Raw genomic sequence first — 5,265 nt, forward strand, 5'->3', positions numbered from 1 at the left:
GTTATTCTATCTAAGACCTTCAGGGCCTGCTTGTACAGTGAGTGAATGGATTTTAAGACAGTCTTGTTGGCCTGGGACCAGCTTGATAAACAATAATGCAAGTGGGACATAATCATAGCATTGACATAGGTCACAGCAGCATCGATACTCAGTGAATTACGAATATGTCTAAAATTGGATATCGTCGCTGTCCAGCAAAAACCACTTATCTCCACTATTATTTTTAGTTTTTTATGTTCGTTCTTTATTTATTATAAAATAAAAGACAGTACTACTGGTCAGTCTCCATGGGTATATGTGTATGATAAATAATTTAGTAGCCAACTTTAATGTTGCAATGATTATTTTAGAAAATGTGGTTTTATAAATCAATACATAAAAAACAATGAGAAGTGGAGATAAGTGGTTTTTGCTGGACCGTGACGATATGCTATACTTTATAGTATTACCTAGCTTTTTAATGTGTTTCTTAAAATTAAGAGTGGAGTCTAAGGTCACACCTAAATATTTAAATTCATCAACATTTTGCAGCTTTGTTCCATCAACATATATGTCTGGGAGAACATTTAGTTTAAATCTATCGTGAAAATACATTGTGACAGTTTTGTTGGTGTTTAGAGTGAAACAGGAGTTTTTTAACCACGTTGAGACCTTAGTTAGTATTTGGGTCAGTTTATTGGCCACCTGTACAGGATCTTTGCCGTGTGCAGTGTTAATTTTGACAGGAATTTTTAATTTAGCTTTAGTTTTAGTCTCTTGACAAAAATGTAATTTTAGTTTTAGTCACAATTTAGTCACTCCGGTGAAGTTGGGACGTTTGGTAAACTGAGAATAAAATCAAAATGCTATAATTTTCAAAACATTCAATTCATTCCTTAGATGGAGAATAGTGAAAAGACAACATATCAAGTGTTAAAACCGAGAAAAAATACTGTTTTAGGGGACATATGTACTCATTTCTAATTTGATAACTGCAACACGTCTCAAATAAGTTGGGACGGGGATCAGTGAAATGTTATAAACATCCAAATAAGATACAACAACAAGGGAGAACATTTCAAAATGAATTGTGATGAACAATTTGAAAGTCCAGGTATAAGACAATCACATGAGGCTGAGTCACTCAGAATTAAAGATGCAGAGGGAACAATTACCATAGTTATTACATAAAGTTATGAATTCCCTTGATTTACCATGCTTGAGTGTATATAAGATATAGTTGTGTCATTAAAATCATTGTATAGGTTCATGACATCATGAAATATATATTGGCCGTAGTCTCACTCTAGCACTCCGAGAATTACAGCTAGTTAAAACTTGACCATATTAAGGACGCTTCATGTGTGCAAATGATAGAGGGGTTTAACATTGCACTATCCACCCGAGCTCACTTGAAATAGACCCAGAAGACATGGGAAACTGTCCTTTGCTTACAGAAGTTGCAGAAGTCAATTATTTTTTAAAATAATAGTCTTGCACATCCTGTGCTACAGTGAAAATTGTAAATATCATGCAATCGTGTTAGTGCTAACTTCAAAAGTCAGCCTCCATGATGGCATGGGGGTGCAGTAGTACATTGGTTAAGCTGTTCTAACTCAACTGTAGAATTGAATACAGTACTGCCCACACAGCAAAAGTACACCGTAATGGATCCGCCCCGGAGTCCACCGTCCGGAGGCCATCCTCCGGAACGGATCCGGTAAACGGGGCCGTATCGGCGTCCACTTGCACGCCGCCTATCATCCGACGCGGAGGCGTGGTGCGGACTCAAAAGGGACCCGTTTGTCACCCGCAACGGATCCGCGTGCAGAAGCGTACCTCCGCAGTGAGCCCGGTTCGGAGGCGCGACATCCGATGCGGACTCATTCCGTGTCCACTTATTGCATCCGTCACGGTTCCACTACTTTTTATCAGTTACGGACCCATTCCGGACTCATAGATGTTCCGGGCCGGGACCATTTTGGATCCGTGCTCATAAAGTTACTTTCTTATTATGCTATAATCCCAATAAACGAACACTAAATCAGTAACCGTTTCAAACAGCATTTAGATTTAATTCTACAGATAACACAGACCTGGCCTAGACACCGTTTAAATAAGAACCCGAAAAAAACACAACCTGACTAAGAACTTCACTCATCATGATTTTTTATTTATCTTGACATTATTTTTCTGTCTCACTGTCATGTTGAACAATCGCGTGTCGTGGCTGCCTTCTCTTCCTTCCCCGATGCCTCATCAGTCGACGGGGAAACATCACATCAGCGCTCCGATCTGAAAAGGCAACAGAGCTAAACTTAGAGCTTTCATTTAAATTTCGTAAGATGACAATCAGACATTGCATTGCATAGGAATGGACAACGCTCTTTCACATCTCTATCCCGTGACAGTAATGATGTTGAATATTATAAGATGTACTTACTCTTGGTCGTAAAAGCCGGGAGGCAGGCGGGCATCACCGTAGCAGGGTGGATTACAGCTGGCTAGCCCTGTCCGACCCAGAGGTAATTCCACCTGTTTACTGATACACAAGATTAAGGACAAATTCAGATATTTGTAGCCCAACCACGGACACCTGTATCAAACTATGAGCCCAGCTACTTCATTCATTCACCAATGATGGACAGCATATGGGACGAGGGCGCAGTTCATGGCCATCCATTAATTGCTAATAAATAATTAGCCTGGATTTCGTTAACGTGAGGAGAACATGATGCCACCGCTTTAGGATTTGTACCGTTAAAACACAGTTGGTGCCAAACCTGTTGAGAGCATCACCAATCCGTGTAAAAGTGTACCATGAGCCAAATTCAGACCAATATAGCCGTTTCATAGGAGTATTTGAACACTTAGACCTACGTTTAACTTTACACAAGTTTGCTTCAGTCAACCGGTTTGCTAGTAACTGGCTAGCAAGCTAACGTAAACAAGGCTGTTAAAATGGGCACAATGTTGATATTTTTTATTCAACTGCACTTCCTCCATGTATCGGATGGCATCATATTTTAACAGTATTTAGGAAATACTACAATAGCCAATGTAGTTCTCCATGTCTTTGAATGAATGAACTAGCTGTCTCGTTTTGAAAACAACTAGGGTTAACTTACACTTTTAAAGTCATAAAACAAAATCCTACGAAATATCAATAAGCATTGATAGTATAAAAGCTTCAGATATACTTTTTGTACCTTTGTACTCACCTAATATAAATAAATCAATACTTACTGGAGAGCGCTGTTCGGTCGTGTCTGCCCCAACAAAAACTGTACCAACGTCCGTCACGCCTGTGATAGATGGGCGCTTCCAAAGCGGTAGAAGCGTGGCGTTCCATTATTTTCCGTTGGGACGCGGCAGCGAGGCGAGGGGTGGTGACGTAGGGAAGCGAGGGTGGCGGGCGGTGGGCGAGCGAGGCGAGAAAGTTGAGCTTGGCTGAAAAATGTAGCGGCACCGCGAAGCGTTAACCAATGGGAGAGCTTTCAACGCCGTGACGTCATGTGCGTCACCAGCAGTACTGGGATATTTAAAAATGGAGGCTGTTTTGATTTCAGTGGTGTCAAATCTGCCGATCGTTTTTCACTGATGGTTTTAAAATAAATGACATTTGGGTTAAGGTGACCAATGTATTCGCTCCCGTTTCATTATTTTAATTTGTACATACAGTGTTTGTGATTGAAGAGAGATGGTTGTTTGACCACAGCATTTGCTAAGCTAAGCTAATTTGACCGGGAAACGATGCTACGTCACCACGCGAGGCGAGCGAGCAGGTTGAAAGCGGGTGGAATTCGCTTGCATGTATCACAGCCGTTNGATTTACAGCGCGTCCGCGTTTGTGAATCAGATATGGATGCGATTATGGTCCGCGTTTTGACGGTAGAATTTGGGGCGGCGCACGGTGGCGACCCTGATCCACCAAGTGGAACCCAAAGGAATGTGACAGTGACACGGATGTGGTGACTTGAACGCGGCTCCGCATCGGAGTCCTCTGCTGTGTGGGAAATGAAATAAATAGGTTTTAAACAGCATGAAAAGCCACTCGTGCATTATAGTTTAAAGGGAGATCTTCGATTACTGCCACATAGTAAGGACAAATTGCATTCTCTACTTCTATGGGGTTTGTAGAAATATATTGATTAAGCTTAACTTTATTTCAACCTTCCACAACAATATTAACTATATGCCATATTAATTAAGCTCAAGAGAGAGGAACAGACCAAGGATAGGGATCACTGGAACCATGTCTTATGATCTGAAGAGACCAAGATAAACAAATTTACTTTAGATGGTGTCAAGCATGTGAGGTGGTAAACAAGTGAGTTTTCAAAAAAAAACAAGTGTATCCTCTCAATAGCCAAGCATGGTAGCCTATGTGACAGAGTGCTCTGTCTAGCTCCTCCGTACAGCACCTAGTTAATTGTCTCTGGTCACTGGAACAGGGGTGCACACCTGTATTTAGCTGACTAGCGGCTGACACCATCCTTTTAACAAGCGTCAGTACATGAGAAGCACACACACACAGTCACTAACGTTAACATTCATCCACAATGGTAAACACAGACGCGACATCAAACATTAGTATTTACAAACATTTTTGCGCACTACACGCGACTTCAAACAAACATCGATTCACGCGAACACAAACACTGAAACTTTTTCCCCGACTTCGGCTACACTCACGCAATAATAGTAAAAAAAAGCACTCACCGAGTAGCGCAGGTTAAATCCCCCTTTCTTTGTGTTTTGTTAAGTTCTCCATTTTTTGCCCAGTAGCTTTAACTCCAGCAGCATTTGTTTGGGGAAGGTTTGTATGGTGTGCGCGCCGCCATGACAGGCAAACTCGAGCAGTGGGGCTGAGGGCTTGTTCAAGCGCCTCAGCTCGGCGCAATGCAGCGTGGGTACGGGGCAAACTACTTTTTACGGGGTTTTTGATGAAATGTTGAAATATTGTGCTGTACATGGGAAACTGTGCAATGATTATGATGCATATGAAGTGTATTATTTTGCAACTAATTGCTGAATGTAGTAGTAATGTGTAAAAGTGCCTATTAGTGGTTATTGAGTTTAAATGTGAAGATAGTATGACCTGTGGGAGGGGTTGAGCATTTGAAATACTGGGCTGTGATCATTTGTATGAGAGAGAGAGAGAGAGAGAGAGAGAGAGAGAGAGAGAGAGAGAGAGAGGAGAGAGAGCGCGAGAGGGATGAGAGAGGAGAGAGAGAGAGGGATAAGAGAGGAGAGAGAGAGAGGAGGCGAGAGAGAGAGAGAGAG

General features: G+C 41.7%; 1 long non-coding RNA gene across 1 annotated transcript; it reads right to left on the bottom strand.

Annotated features, from left to right (window-relative positions):
* Nucleotides 1-1,634: 1,634 nt before the first annotated feature.
* On the bottom strand, nucleotides 1,635-3,278 carry LOC134444295 (uncharacterized). Its single transcript, XR_010033916.1, has 3 exons — nucleotides 3,226-3,278; nucleotides 2,423-2,521; nucleotides 1,635-2,274 (listed from the first exon to the last, which is right to left on the bottom strand). It is a non-coding gene; the product is annotated as an uncharacterized LOC134444295 (long non-coding RNA).
* Nucleotides 3,279-5,265: the final 1,987 nt, after the last annotated feature.

This window comes from Engraulis encrasicolus, unplaced genomic scaffold (genome assembly GCF_034702125.1).
Source record: "Engraulis encrasicolus isolate BLACKSEA-1 unplaced genomic scaffold, IST_EnEncr_1.0 scaffold_49_np1212, whole genome shotgun sequence".
Classification (NCBI taxonomy): Eukaryota; Metazoa; Chordata; class Actinopteri; order Clupeiformes; family Engraulidae; genus Engraulis; species Engraulis encrasicolus.